This window comes from Equus caballus, chromosome 25 (assembly GCF_041296265.1).
Source record: "Equus caballus isolate H_3958 breed thoroughbred chromosome 25, TB-T2T, whole genome shotgun sequence".
NCBI classification, from domain to species: Eukaryota; Metazoa; Chordata; class Mammalia; order Perissodactyla; family Equidae; genus Equus; species Equus caballus.
Window position 1 is genome coordinate 29,153,513 of NC_091708.1, and position 15,664 is coordinate 29,169,176.

Below are 15,664 nucleotides of genomic sequence, written 5' to 3' on the forward strand. Positions count from 1 at the left end.
TTTCCATGATTGATTAGTGATGAAGGTCATGGGACAGGAAGGAACAGCGGAAGTACAAGTGCTCCCAATGCTATAATTTCTAAAAGTCAATCTAGCCATCAGATTTTAGGAAGCAGATGAAGTTTACTGGAAATCGGACTAAGAAAGAAGACTAGATGGAGACTGGAAAGATTAACTGAACATTTGGAATCTTGAGATCTAGTCTTCGTCTGTGAAGAATTTGCTGTATAGCTTTGGGCAACTATGTTCCATCTCTACACCTTAATTTTCTCCTCTGTAAAAGGTGCTAGAATCACTATTAGAATTTTTGGAAAAATAAAATAAAAACATAAATGTGCACAAAGACTAAGTTACGAGGATAAACACTGCAATGCTATTTAAACTAGCAAGGATTTACAAACAACTAAATGTTCAGTGATGTTGAAACATCAATATCAATTATAATTCAATGATGCAATAGAATATTTTATATTAAAATAATTAAAATAATATTGTGGAAGAATATAAAGTTATATAAAAAGATATTCATGACATTTTAAGTTAAAAAACAGGTTACACTATTACAGATTAATCTGGTTTTTGGTGGAAATTTTACATGTATATCTATTTAGAAAGAAAAGGAAAAAATGTAGCAAGTATGTAATAGTGGCTTTGTCTGGAAAGTGAGACAAAGGGTACTTTTTCTCTCGTATTTTTGCTTATCTCTACCTTAAAATTATCTACAATGAACATGTCTTGCTTTTGTAATAAGGAAAAAAAAACAATAAAAATTACTTAAAAATAGGTAAGATAAATGAGCCAGACTAAACGGGCTCTAAGCTCCCTTCTATTTCTGAAATTGGATGATTTAGGATCAAAATGGTCATGTGAGGTATTTTATACCACACAGTATGAAATGGTATGAGGCCTCCCAACTGTTGATTCTTTGTTCTCTTTCACGCCTGATATGGAGTGCCTCACATTCTCTACTCACATATATTCTCAATAATAAACAAGAGGGGGATGTTCGTCCAACTATATCCTCTCTACTTGGAGTTAAGGACAATCCAATATAATGAAACCATCATGGCACAGTAATGTTGGCCAAGTGTCTGAGAAGACTGAGACTCAGAGGAAACACATGGCACTTCTCTACCAGGGAACTGGGTGGGCAGAATATACAGGTCATTTCTTACTGATCTTTCAAAGAAAAGTTTCATTCTTCACTCACAAGAGAATCATGTAATACCTGTCTAACTGAATTGTCTGCATGGCCCTGAGATTCAGGTAAACAAAAGTTCTATGGTCCAATACAGCAGATCTGATGGGTAGTGTTTTTCTGTTTTCCACTTTTTACAGACACAACATGCAGTTTATGGACTTGATATGTAGATGCCAGAGCAAGTGTCGGAATCAGGCCAATGTCAGCGACATGTAAGTTCAGCTGCTATTGCCAGACAGATTTGGAAATGTAGTCTAGTTTCACTATTTATTGCAAGCCCCTTAACCTCTCAAAGTCTCAGTTTTCCTTTCTGAACGAGGGGTCAATAACTCTTTTATGAGTTTGGAAACTCGAAAGAAAGTATGAGTCTAGGAGAAAATTCTTTGTCTAGAACTAGAGATTTGCTGGAAAATGAAAAGGTAAACAAAACCTTTTTTCATCACAGATTTTGGGATCCTCCATTTCTGCTTTAGGCCTCTTATGTCAGCTTCTTCCATAGTAAAACCATAAACCAACAATGTCTCTCCTCCAATAGGTCGCAGAGCAGAGCAATGCATGGTGTGAAAAATGAAGAAAAAGGGGGAAAATCATGGAATTATTCACTGGATGGACTGAGGGCTTTGTTTCTCTTGGTTTCTCAGGATTCCAAGTCTGGCTGCTTACATTTGTTTTCTTTGAGCTTGGATCCATGTCTGTCTGCTTTTCAATTTGTTTCCAGATAGCCATTGAAAGAGTTGGCCCTTCATGAGGGAATTCAGCATGGCTTGTGGCCTGTATTTAACTGTCTTCAAGCCAAAAGATGGTTGACATTCATTTTCAAATGGGCATAGCTTTCCAGATATTTCCATGCATTTCAGAATAATTCAGATGATGGATAAAAGCCCCATAAATATGTCAGGTCAATAAGATCAGCACACATCTCTACAGTTTAAAGGTTTAATTCAAGTGAAGAAACTAGATAACAACATCCTTATAATGTCCAATATATAACTAGTCACATCAAGGACATTATAGGAATATTGAGTTCCCAGTTCTAGTTGGGACTATATATACATAACGACCTTCAAATAAAAAGAGTTAAACCAACTTTGCTTTTTTCCTTTTACTTCTCATAACATTCAGTCCTAATGAGGTAAATGTCAATATCGCCACTGTAAAGCTGAGGTTAAGCTCACAATTTTAGGAAGGGATAGAGCTGAGATTTGAACCCATATCCTCCTAACTCCAAAGCCATACCTTTTCTTTTATACTATGCTGCCTCCTAGAGAAAGTTTAAGAAAGATAGTGTTTGAAAGCATGTTTTCTCAATTCTGTTCAGTTTGCGATTGAATTCATGCCACTCTCTTAGCTCTAGGGGCTTGGAGAATGAGACAATAAAAGAAATGGTCCCTGACCTTCTACAGCTTGTAATCTGACAACAGGAAGGGTTGTTAAATAAAAGGACAGACTCATAAAGTAAATTGTAAGATTGCTTTTCTTGGCACTCTATTCCAGAAGGTTTAAATGCAACCTAGACGGAGACAGGTAAACAGGGCGATCCCTCACTGGCCTTCCTCACCTAGTGGAGCAGGGGACTAAAGGGTGCTTCTCTATGCACAAATGCAAATCAGTGCAACTTGACACGTGTTGTGGTTCCACAATATACCATACTCCGCATCTGGCAGCAGTACAATTGAATGAAAAATAATATAGTGTAGTGGTTAAGAGGCTGGGTTCTGAATTTATACTGTCTAGGATTAAACCCTGGTACACCCCCACTTACAGCTTGCCTTGGACAGGTTCCTTGACTCTCTATATCTATTTTCTCATATGTGTAATGGGTATAATAATAGTCTCTAACTTACAGTATTGTTGTGAACATCATACAAAATATTGTATATATTGTTTGCAAACCAATTAGCACAATGTACAGCACATAGTAAGAGCTCAAAAATATATCAACTACTATTTTTGTTGTTTTTGTTATTATTGTTGATGTCATCATAACTGAGGAGACATAAGGACACTTAGAGATTATTTTTATCCAACCTGCTCCTTTTCCAGGTGACAAAACTGAAGCCAGAGAAGGGAAGTGGCGTGTCCATTGTCATATACAAAGTGGGAGGTAGACCTGGAACAAAAATTTTATCTCTTGACTCCTGTAGCCTATGAGGTAATGCATATCAGCCAACCCATGAGATAAAATTGCTGAGAACTGCAGAGCTTCCACAGCTGCCCCAGGAGTCCTTGCTCCTCAGTTTCTATCCAACAGTTTCCAACACGTGAGCTACATTTACTGGGCATTTACTCCGTGCCAGGCACATAGTTCTACCACACCACCTTCTTAAACTTGGAATCGCTGAGAAATTCACTGAGTTCCAATACGTAACATATTCTAACAGTGGTTTGCAAATTAGAATACAGTAGTCCCCCCCATATCCACGGTTTCACTTTCTGTGGTTTCAGTTACCCGCAGTCAACTGTGGTCTGAAGATATTAACTGGAAAATTCCACAAATAAATGATTCGTAAGTTTTAAATTGTGCGCCAATCTGAGTAGCATGAAATCTCATGCTGTCCCGCTCCATCCCTCAGGATGTGAATCATCCGTTTGTCCTGCGTATCCACGCTGTACATACTACCCACCATTAGTCACTTATTAGCCTTCTCAGTTATCAGATCTACTATTGTGGTACCACATTGCTTGTGTTCAACTAACCTTTATTTTCCTTAATGAGTCCCCAAAAAGCAAGAGTAGTGATGGTGGCAATTTAGATATGCCAAAGAGAAGTTATTGTTCTTAATCTATTATGGTTCCTAATTTATAAATTAAACTTTACCATAGATATGTCAGTACAGGAAAAAACATAGTATATATAGGGTTCAGTACTACCTGCAGTTTCCGGGCATCCCCTGGGGGTCTTGGAGCATATCCCCCACGGATAAGGCGGGACTATCGTATCTAGAACTCCAGGGGTAAGACGGAACAGCAGATGTGGCAGGGGCTGAAATCTGTCTTTCTATACCCACACTAACCTTCAACCATCAGGTTTGGTGGAGGGGGGACTTTTAAAAACGTTAGCAGAAAAATTTTATTGCCTAAAATGTTTGAAACCCAAAATTCTGCCATTCCCTGACAGAAATGCAGAGGCTCAGGAATGTTGCAACCCCATTCAAGGCTTCGCAGCCACTCTGGGGCAGAGACCAGAATCAAACCCAGCTCTTTTGCCTCTGAGCTCCATGCGTCTTCCACTAGGTTACCTCTGTCCCCGCTCCCTGGACCATTGTTATGGCCACGTGGCAGGACCCTCCGAGACCCAGGCTGCTGCTGCTGCTGCCTCGCCCAGGCCTTTCCAAGACTCTAACATTCTTTTTCTGTTTTTCTTTCCTTGAAAACAGATAGGGAGTTGGGAGTCGCTGTACAGGAATGTGCCTGTTCCCCATTATGGCTCTTCTGGGGCTGTAACCCGAGTGGGCTCGGGCCAGACCCCCACACATTTCTTTATCCACTCAGACTCGAGCCTTGCTCTCATTACCATCCCCAGAAAAGGTCAATCAGGATTCTGCTGAAGCTTCAGAACCAACCCAACAAAGCACAGAGCAATTTTTCTACACGCCCCACCCCCTGCCTCAGTTCTCTCTTTCCCTCTCCTTTCATCACTCCCTCAACCCTCTTCCTCCTCGCTTTCCCTCTCCCTCTCTTCCTCCCCTCGCTCTCTGGCTTCTGATTGAGTTGAGGTCACAGTCAAAGCCGGCCACAAGAGCAAATTGAAAACAGGTTGGGAGAAAAGCAGCAAAGAAATTCCAAAACGGAAGGGGCGGGAGCAGTGAGTTATTTAGCCCAGGTGGGGAGAAAGGTCCCTGCTCAGGACTCCGCAGTCTTTTCAGGAAACGCCAAGGGGATTTAGAGGCCACTCTGGGTCTGGCCTCTCTCTAACCTACAGATGCTCCTGGCTGGGGTGCTCAGGGAGAAACAGGGTTCTGCGCTGCCCCACCTTTCCTTACTTGGGCAAATGCAGAAATTCATTCTGAGGCCTTGTCAGTGACAAAATGCATCTCTGAGGGGCTCACATCTATTGGCTGCAGTTGGTTTATTTCTTCCGAAAGGTGATGCTATTTTAAATCTGCAGAACCAGTGTGTGATGATTCTCACCTTAATCATAATGGCAGGAAGAGATATGGGAAAGAGAGTGGGTTTTGGGGGGGCAGGTGAGACCTGCCTTTGAAGCCAGGCTTCACCACTTGGGAACTATATTGTCCAGGGATGGATGATTACACTCTCAGAGACTGCTTCTTTATCTGGAAAGGAGAGGACCACCAGAGAATCAGGCAAGGAATAAATAAGATAATATATGCGGCATACCTGCTACACGGATGGTGTACCAATGTTAGCGCTCTCCTACCCCCATCAGGTCTCACTGGTTTGTCTGACAGCAAAATTTTTAGTGATCAAATTCAGCTGCTTTTAGATACATTACATAATATCTAACTTCCTAGAACCTTTCCTTTTTCTAGAAAAGGAAGTAATTTTAAAAAGAAGGAGGGAAGACAGGAAAAAGGAAGGAAGGAGGCAAGAATAGAGGGAAAGAAAATGTTTATTTAGCTCCTATTATGTGGCATCAACAGCGCTAGATATTTTTTACTTATATAGTCTTGAATAAACATTCAAAACAACCCTGTCTTGGTTAATATTCAGTACAAACTGATGAATTAGGTTAACTGTGCTTTTGCAAATGAGGAAATAGGTTTAAGGAAGGCACAGTAAAGGTGAGAACCAGGACATTTGAGACCCAAAGTCTGTGCTTTCCTGACTGAACATTTGCTTCCAGACTGTGAGATGCTTACAGCTGGAGCTGTGTTTTGGTCACTTCTGTGTCACCAGGACCCAGCATGGGGCGGGCCATACAGATATTTGTGGAATTCTGTGAAACTGAACTTCAGTGGTTGATGCCTGATCCACCCCCATCTCCCCAACACCAGCAACTGGTGGTAGAACTCTCTTTTAGGAGAGCCAGGCTGCCTCATGTGTGATCTCTTTCAGGAGTGCATAAGACTCCCTTGGTACAGGAAAGAAGGGACTGCCAAAAAAATAGCGGTGGCAAAAATGGCAGTGATGGCCTAGCAAATATCTGCTGAGGGCTCCCACGTGCCAGGCCTTGTTCTAAAGGACTTCTGGCTCATCCTCAGGCCAGCTCTCAAGTGGGTATCTGTTGGTTTGACTTGCTCTAAACCCCTGCCTCCACCTTCTGCCAATAGCATCCCAGTTTTCCATTGGGAAACCAGCTCTTCCCCAACTTCAGTCTATAAGATTTAGGTGGACCTAAGGCCTCCACCCTCCTCCAGAGCTGGGCATGTGATCAATGGCCTGATATCCCATGTCAGACGCCAAAAAGAGATGAACAAGTGAGCAGTTAGTCTGATCAATCAGACTGATTCCTGGGACAGAGACCAAGTCCTGATGACATCATTTGAGGCCTTGGAGCAGTCGTGTCTAAAGCTAGATGTACCCTTGGATGTTTCAAATATATACGTCAGTATTTTTCCTATTCTGCCAATGCTAGTTTCCATTTGTTTTTCTGTTACTTGCAACCAAGAGTCCTACCAGATACAAATCTTATCCGGTAGGTTTTATGATTGCCATTTTCTAAATGAAAAAAAAGTGTTCACAAGTATTAAGCAAGTTGCCCAAGGTCACACTCCATTTAAATAACAAGGCTGGACTTCAAATCCAGAACTGTCGGACTCCAAAACCTGAATCTTTCCCACCATAAAACACTGCCTCAGGGAAAGGACACAAAGATTTCATTATTCAAAAAGAATCACTGAGTATTTCCAACATCCTGCCTCCTCCAGCCCTGCCTGCTGACCTCATCGCCTGTGCTCCCTTCCTCATCCCCTCACTGCAGCCATGCAGGCATTCTTCCTCTTCCTTGAACCTACTGCAGGCCCTCTGCATCTGTGGTCTCCACTCCTAGAGAGCTTTCCCCAAATCTTCGCATGGCTCACTCCCTCTCCTTTCCCAAATCGCTGCTTAAACCTTGCTTCCTCAGAAAGGCCTTCTCCAGCTACTCAATCTAATCTAATCACTCTCTCTTCCCTCTCCCTACTTTACTTCTCTTCTTAAAACTTATTGCTATCTTTCATGTATTGATGAATTACTGTATTGTCTGTATCTCCCAGTGTAAGCTCCATGGAGAAATGACTCTGTTCACTCCCCACGGTGCCTGTACGCAGCAGGTTCTCCATAAATATTTGTCGAGGGAGTGAACGTATTTACTACGTCCTGTAAACTAGCTGATGGCTGGGAACACAGCATGAGGAAGAATGTCTTAGTTTGCATTCCCTGGAAAGCAGAGCCTCAGAGAATGGCTTGGGTACAGATAGGTTATTTGGGAGGTGATCCCAGGAACCGGGCGTGGGGAAAAGGGGAGGCTAAGGCAGGGGAGAGGGAAAGTCAATAGAGAGGTATGTCATGTCATTGGCTACTGTGAGTGACGTGGGTTCTATTCTCCAGGGACCATCTAAGAAGTACATAGGATGTCTCCCAGAATTGTTTGGCAGAAAGTCGGGGAGCTTGACCACTTATCTTCCAATTCCTGACGTCCATTGATTGAGATTCTTCCTGGGAGTATAAATTTCTCCAAACTTTTTAGCTGTGCTTACACATGGACCTACGGAGCTCCCTCAATCTTGCACAAAGCTATGGGGCAGAAAGTGGAAGCATGCATTTGAGGTCACCGGCAGCACAAGGTGAGCCTGGTTGTGCACAGAACTGCCCACCATAGCTGTGGCTGAAATAGCCATGGGCCAAGAGGATATGGCACAACCCCAGCAGGACTGCTACAGAGACCCAATTTCTGCCTTTGAGGAATGTATAGAAAGAGCAATTGATGTGCCTTCCACACTGAGGTCTGGGACAAACCTGTTAGCCCCACTGTTAAAACAGTCTGCAAACAGTTATTGAACACCTACTAGGTACCAGGGAAAGGATTAGCCACGGCGGACACAGCGCTGAGCCACCAGGGTGAACCCCTTCCTTGTGGTACTCACAGCTTAGCAAAGGGGAATTGCAATGGTTGCTTTTATGAGCAACCTGCCAAAGAGTCCTACAAGTTGTTATCAACACAGAATTTAATATTAACCTCAGCATTAATATGCACTTGGCTAATAGAGCCTGCCCTTTTCTACAGTTGGATTAATTAGGGCCACAAAAGCCCTCATCATTTCCACCATCTCGAGGACAAATGATGCTAATACATTTGGCTGGAGTGGGTATTGCTAACATGTGTAAGGAGAGGACCAGACTGCGGAGGAGGAGGAAGGGTGAAGGAATGCCAAGCCCCACCCCCATTACTCTTTGAGAACCGCAGTGTGTGTCTACTGCCATCGTAGCACTCATCCACAGAGGGTTTTCTTTTCTTTCTTTCCTTTTTTAAATCACATTCCTAAATGTTATACTATTGTGAAGTGGAAAGAACCAAGTGTACAAAATGTGCTTCTCATCAGATTCTCAGTTCCCCTAACACTTCCAACTTTCTATGGGCTGAACACTTCATTTGATGTCTCCCTCTCTGTGCAAAAAGGCAGAAACCTTGTGTGCTGATGGTGGGCCCTAATAGCCCCTTTGACCACAAATGTGATGAAACAGCATATAATCTGGCAGAGCTGGAGTTATTATTCTCATTTTGTCGAAAAGAGAAGGGAGGCTCAGAGAGTCGGGGCAAGTTGCCCAACCACACAGCTACTACATTGTGAAGCTGGGACTTGAACCTGGGTTGATCCAATTCCAGAGGCTGTGGTTTTTCCACCACAACATACACTTTCTAATTGTTCTGTCTCTATGAACTACTCAGTCTCCTTGTCTCTAAAATGAGGATGTCAGTGTCCACTCTACAGGGGGGTCATGAGAAGTGAATTAAGTCCATCAAAGTACTTTGAATCTGCAAACTGTGATGCATAGGTAAGGGACTGTTGCTAAGGGAACTCCAAAAAGTGCCAGGTGAGGTGATGAACATATCAGATGGGTGCTTTTGGAGTTAGAAGAAGGGAAAGGAGGCCATCCTTTGGGAGGTACTGAGGTACGTTGGTGTTTAGCCCCCAGGACACAGCAGGGCACAGAAAGTATGATGATGAAGGACCTTTGCCAACCTGGAAATATGCCCACAGGTGACACAGAGGAATTCCTGTGTCACAGGAAAAGAGAAAGATGATGGCAGAACAAGGATGCTCTAATGTCGGGAAATTTAGTACTAGCTTCTAGGTACTGGACCTTCCAGATCTCTTCTCCTCCCGACTCACTGCAGAGCTGGTTTCTCTTCCTTCATTTCAGCTGAAGTTCTACCTTGTTAGAGCCCTCTGCACCACCCTATCTAATGCAGATCCACACTGCCCCCGTTCTATTATTCCTTATCATAGAACTCTTGTGACAACCTGGAGTTACTGTGTTCATTTATTTATCTCTTTATTTTCATTCAATTACTAAAAGGTTAGCTCCATGAGTTCAGGAGTCTTGTCCGTCTTGTTCCATCTTGTTTATGGTGTCCCCAGTGTCTAGCAGAGTGTGGGGGACACAGTAGCCATTCATTAAAGATCCATTGAATGAATCGAGGGAGGGGTGAGGCTGGAGTGGTAAGCAACTGAGGACTCAGCCAAGGTTCTGTAAACGTGCTGAGACAACTCCTCGTGTTCATACCTTAAGTTTTTGCTTATACCCAAAATCTTTCCAAAAGCTTTCCTTGGCCACACCTCCATCCAGCAAGGGTCAGGCATCTCCTCTGGGTTCCCACAGTGTCCTTGCTTCCCACCATTGTGGTCCTTAACCCATTGTCCTGAAATCACCCATTTAGGGTCTCCCCCCACCATGGATGGGGAGGACTTATGGAAAGGGACCCAGTCTGTCTTATTCACCATCTGAACCCTGCACCTGGGCTTAGGGAATGAGTGAGTTGATGAACAAGCATGGCCTCCATCGCAGCTAGAAGAAAGCCCACAAGGATAAAGGTGGGATAGGGTTTCTTTGCGCACCAACCTTTAAATTGTGCTGGAAAGAACAATCCCATGAGGTCAGCAGATCTTGTGTGAAAGAGATGAATCCACAGTCAGGGAATAGGAGCTGTGCCCCTGCCTCCCTGTACAAATCGGTTCACCTCTCTCCACCAAAGCAAAGGGCCATGACAGAAAGTGCATCAAGCACTCTCCTCACCTTAATCTGATTTGATCTGCGACTAACCCCAACACTGTGACCCTCATTATTCTCCTCTACATCTGCCTATTACTTTGGGTCCCCACTCCTAGCCTCCCTGGGCTCTCTGCCTACCTGCCAGGCCCCCACACCCCAGGAAATCTCTCTCATTCCTATTATTGCTTCTTGGTCTCTGCCCAGCCCTGGCATTTCTGCCCAGCCAAGCCATCTGCTGTATCACATCAGCATCTACACTGGCTGCCCACAATCACGTTGACTCTTGTCTCTACCATGAGGACTGCCTTTCTCTTCCTACAGCCCTCTCCTTCTGTAAAGCCCTTTAGAGTTTACAATTCATAGCCTACCTCATCATACCTAAGCTGCACAAGTTCTCCATGAGGTGGGCAAGATGAGATGAAAGAGAAAAGTCTCATTCTATAGAAGGATATACTGAAGCTCAGGAAAGGAAGATGCCTTCCTGAAGCGGTACTAGGGCTGGATCACACACTTCCTGACTCCTGATCCAGGGCTTTCGTAGCTATACCATGTGCTCTTGTCTCCTCATCCAGACTGTGAGCCCAACCATGACCAATACAGTTTTACAGCCAACCCTTGAAGGCATGCACTCTTACTGAGCCCTCCACACATTTAATGATTTAGACAATTACATTTACCAAGACAGAGATATCAAATCCCCTTTGGGGAAGAAAAAGTAGCAGAATAGGCAATATTGTGCTCAGTCCTGGGTTTGAATCCTAGCTTTGCTAAACGACTCCTCTAAGCAAGTTACTTAAACTCTCTAAGCCCCATTTTCTTCATCTGTAAAATGGATGTAAAAAGGACTATCTCAAACGAATCAATGGAATCACATGGAGAATTAATTTAGACAATGTATGCAGCACTTAACATGGTGCCTGGCACATGGGAAATATTCAATAAATGGCAGCTTTGTTATTGTTATTATGAAAAATACTAATTCGTGAACCATTTCATATGGGTAAGGAGAGGAGGAATTCAACAATCCAGGGAAAGTGAATCAACCTCGTGAGTTTAGCACCTCTTGCTTCTCCCAAACCAAGGCTGCACAAACTACCTGCCCAGAGATTAAAAACTGCTGAATGCCCAAAATGTCCCTCCCTTTTCCAAACATATACCTCCAACCCTGTGGTTAGCAGATAGCCGCAGGATTATCTTCAGTAGATAAGGGAGCCTCCTTTGTCTTTCTTTCTCCCCACTAATGGGGACCAAGCTTCAAACCCAAATCTGACCAGGGCCCTCCAAAGTAGCCTCTGGGGACTCCATCAAGGCACCAGGGAGGACTGAATGGGATCCCGAGGCCATTCCATTCGCCCAACTCATTGCCCCACCACACTTGCACACACACACATGCACACACACACAAACGCACATCCCACTCCTCATCCCATCCTTGTGCCCTGGCCCTACAGCAGGGAGCTTTCAGGAGGGTGGAGAGAAGGCTGGCAAAGATGAGTCAAGTTTTTGGATCGTGCAAGCAACACCATTCCACCGGGCTGAGGTGAATCATTGAGAAGGAGGTGGGACCTGGGAGGTGGCAGAGAGAGGCAGATTTCCAGCTGAGAGAGAGACAGACAGACACACAGAGAGAGAAGGAAATAAGAAGGAATAGAGAAAGACAGTGTCAGAGAGAGAACCACAGCCAGGAAGTATTCAGAGACAGAGAGAATGAAGTAGAAACAGACAGCAATAGATAGGAACAAAGAGAAAAAGAGAATCATACACATATGGAGAAACTGAGAGAGAGAGTCAGAGAGATAGAGATGGGTAGAGATCAAAACAGAGAGAAATGGAGACAGAAGGAGACCAAGACTAAGAGAAACGGAAGGAAGAAAGGAAGGAATGAAAGAAGGATGGAAGGAAGGAAAGATACTATCCAGAAACAGCAAGGGTGAGTATCAAAACAAGAAAAGAAATAGGAGAGACAGAGGCAGAGAGAGATGTATAGAGTGAGGGCAGGACGCTGAGAACCTCCACTGCAAGACCAGGAACAGAGGATAATACCTGGCTGTTGACACCGCACACATCTCGGCTCTCCCGAGGGCTGGCTAGTTCCTCTTATTCCATTCTCCACGGCCTTACCCAGTGCCCTGGACACAGGAGACAAACCCTGGGCCCAGAGGGTGGATGCTACTCCCTTCCCTCTTCAGCTTTGGACCAAAAACAAAGACAGCCAAAGCCCATATCTCCCCAAGCCTGGCTGGAGAAGAACCTTGGGATCCCACTGAAATCACACAGGGAGGGTGAATTTCTGGAGATGCTCAGAGGCCAGAAGGGCCTCCACCAGAGATGGTCACCCTTGAGCATCTGACCAGGGCAACTTTAGTGACCTCTGGTCCCACCTATTCCAGGGGAAATGACCTGGGAGGTAAAGAAAGGAGAGTGAGTAGGTGACAGCCTTTCTTCCAAGTCCCCTCATCTATCCCTCCCCCATACACACAGATTTTTTTTTCACTCTATTAAAATGACTCCCTGGCTTCCCCATTTATATTAAAATTTTCCTTTAAATAGAGATGGGGAAACAAGTTCTCTCTTCAATCCACAATGAATGCTATAAAAGGGTTTTCAAGCTTGGAAAATTTGGCTGGTCAGTTTTTCCTACTGTTTAATACATGCCTTAGGTTACACTGAATGAGTAAACATGGTTTATAAGCTTCTAATTCATACCTAGCCCTGTGAGTTTATAGCTTTACATATATATTTAGTAGTATATAGTGTGTGTGTATATATATATATAAAGTATAGTATACATACATACAGTATTTGCATATATATAGTATACATATATAAAATATATCTGTATATAGGTATTGTGTATGTGTATATATACACACATATGCAATACATATATATTTATATATACACACATAAACACACACACAATATTCACATCTATGAGTGTGTGTGTATATATAAGTAACCCCTCAAATTTGTATAGCTCATTAAGGTTTACAAAGCACTCTCTTTCTCTCATTTGATCCTCACACCAACCCAGGGAGGTAGGCAGGGTAGGATTATTGCTCTCAGCTTTCTGGTACCTGTGGTTTAAGGCAGAGGCTCCAGGGACCCGCAGGTCTCCTAGGGGTCACAGCCACACCAGTTACCCTCTCCACAGTCACGCAGACTGATTTCATGAGTATAGGTTGAGCAGTACCCACTTCTGGATCTGCAAGGACCCAAAGCCAAGGGGAGCCTGAGGCATGAAATCTGTTTTAGGCCTTCATTATATAGACTGGAAGATTAAAGCTCAGAGAGTCACTGCCAGCCTATATGATGCCTCTGTGCAAATTAGAAAAAAAATCCCTTCCTTAAGACCTTTTCCTTCTACATATCTGAAAACTGTCCTAATAATCTGATTGATTAGAATGAGACACGTGATGAGTGACTAACACACGTCTACGATGCCTATAATTGGAATGGTGAGCTGTTCAACGTGGTAGCCTTCTGCACTGCCATACTGTGCTACTGTACGTGACATTCCTGGGATGGAGCTCAGCCAAGATCAGGACAGAGAGGAGGGCAAGAGAGAGGGTAGGGAAGGTCAGATGCGAGAGGGACCACCTGGACTGCGGGGTCTAAGATGACAACTCACTTCACTGGAAGTATAACAGGAGAAATAATAACAACTAGTGTTTATTAAGCACTTAACGATGTCTGATGCTTACAGAAACCCTTGAGAATGGGACATATCTCTAACTACTGTTCCCATTTCAGCCTTTCCTTCTCAACTAATAATATTAAGAATTTGAACACTCACCATCTTTAAGGTACTATTCCTAGTATTTCATGTACTTCATCTCATTTCAGCTTCACAAGAATTCTAAGAGCTATTTCCTCACATTGACAGATGAAGATATTGAGATTCCCAAAGGTGCAGTACCTCACCGAACGTCATGCAGCAAATTGCGTAGCTGAGATTTGAGTTTGAGGAGGAAAGCGTAGAGGTCAGAGAAAGCATCACGTCCTCCAAAGAGGACTGAAATGCTTTACATGCTCAATCACTACTGACTATCTCAGCACACCAGGTCCTACTTCATATATTAGGGCATCAATATCCAGCAAGGGGAGATGATTTGCTTCAAGTCACATCACATGAAGCAGCGGCCAACAATGAAAGCAGCTGACTTCTCATTCTGTGTGTTTTCCTCTGTCCCACAGTCTACTCATCCCTTTAAGCGCACTGAGGTTGTTGATGAATGGAGCCATCTGGATGACGTATTCATGGAGTTTCTGCTCTGGGGACACCATGGTGGCTCCTGCCCATTTTTCCCTGTTACCTAGCTTGCCTCCTTGTTTCCACCTCTCCCTCACTGACTACCCAATGGATGCAAATGGACATGGATAGCCATCAAGAATTTAAAATTAAAAAAAAAAAAAAATCGAAGCCAGGAGTCTGACACAACAGGCAAAGCACCATCTTTGGATACCAACAGAACTGGGTTTTCTGGCTTCAGCACCTTCTTGTGTAAATGGGAATAAGAACTCCCACTCTGATGAAATGTTGTAAGGATTTAATGTGATACAAAGCGTCTGGTCCAATGCTTGCCCTTGATCCATAAAATATGTTTCCAAGGCAAGGGGCAGTGGATATTGGCCAGGGATGCTCACATTGGGCTAGAACTTTACAGCGTACATGGCATCCATATCTACTAACTCCTTACCATAGTCTCGAACACCTAAGTGACCCAGGGCCTCACTACAGGTGCACTAGAGCCCCCTGTTCTCTCCCCTGGCTGACTCCACTTCAGTGGCTCTGAAGTCACATCGGCAGAGAGGTATTCCCTGATTACCTTAGCTAAAATGCCATCCCCCAACCTCTATCCTCATCCCATGCTTTATTTTTCTTTCAAGTACATCTTACTCTTTGACATTATACTGTGTATCTATTATTTTATCATCATCGCCCCTACCTCCCAACACTGGAATACAAGCTCTATGACAGGAGGCACTTTGTTTTGTTCACTGCTGGATCTAGAATAGTGTTTGGTGCATAGTAGGTGCTCAATAAGTGTACATTGAATAAGTTAACACATAGTTCCTCATGAAACATGCAAGATCTAGCCAGGCTGGCATTCTGATTCCCATTTTACATGTGAATAAACGGAGGCCTGGGGAGGTAAAGAAACTTCTCCAAAGCCCTTCAGCTGGTAAGTGATAGAGGTGGGCCTCACAAGCTGAGCTGTCAGACTCAAATCCAAAGTTCTTTCTATCCCATCAAGTTGTATTTCCTGTTATCGCTCCCCTTCACCTCCAAAATAAACACTGGGG

At 43.6% G+C, this 15,664-nt stretch overlaps 1 protein-coding gene across 6 annotated transcripts in view; it reads right to left on the reverse strand.

The window, feature by feature from the left end:
- Nucleotides 1-15,664, reverse strand: part of ASTN2 (astrotactin 2) — an 828,204-nt gene that overhangs the window by 54,320 nt on the left and 758,220 nt on the right. The window lies entirely within an intron of this gene.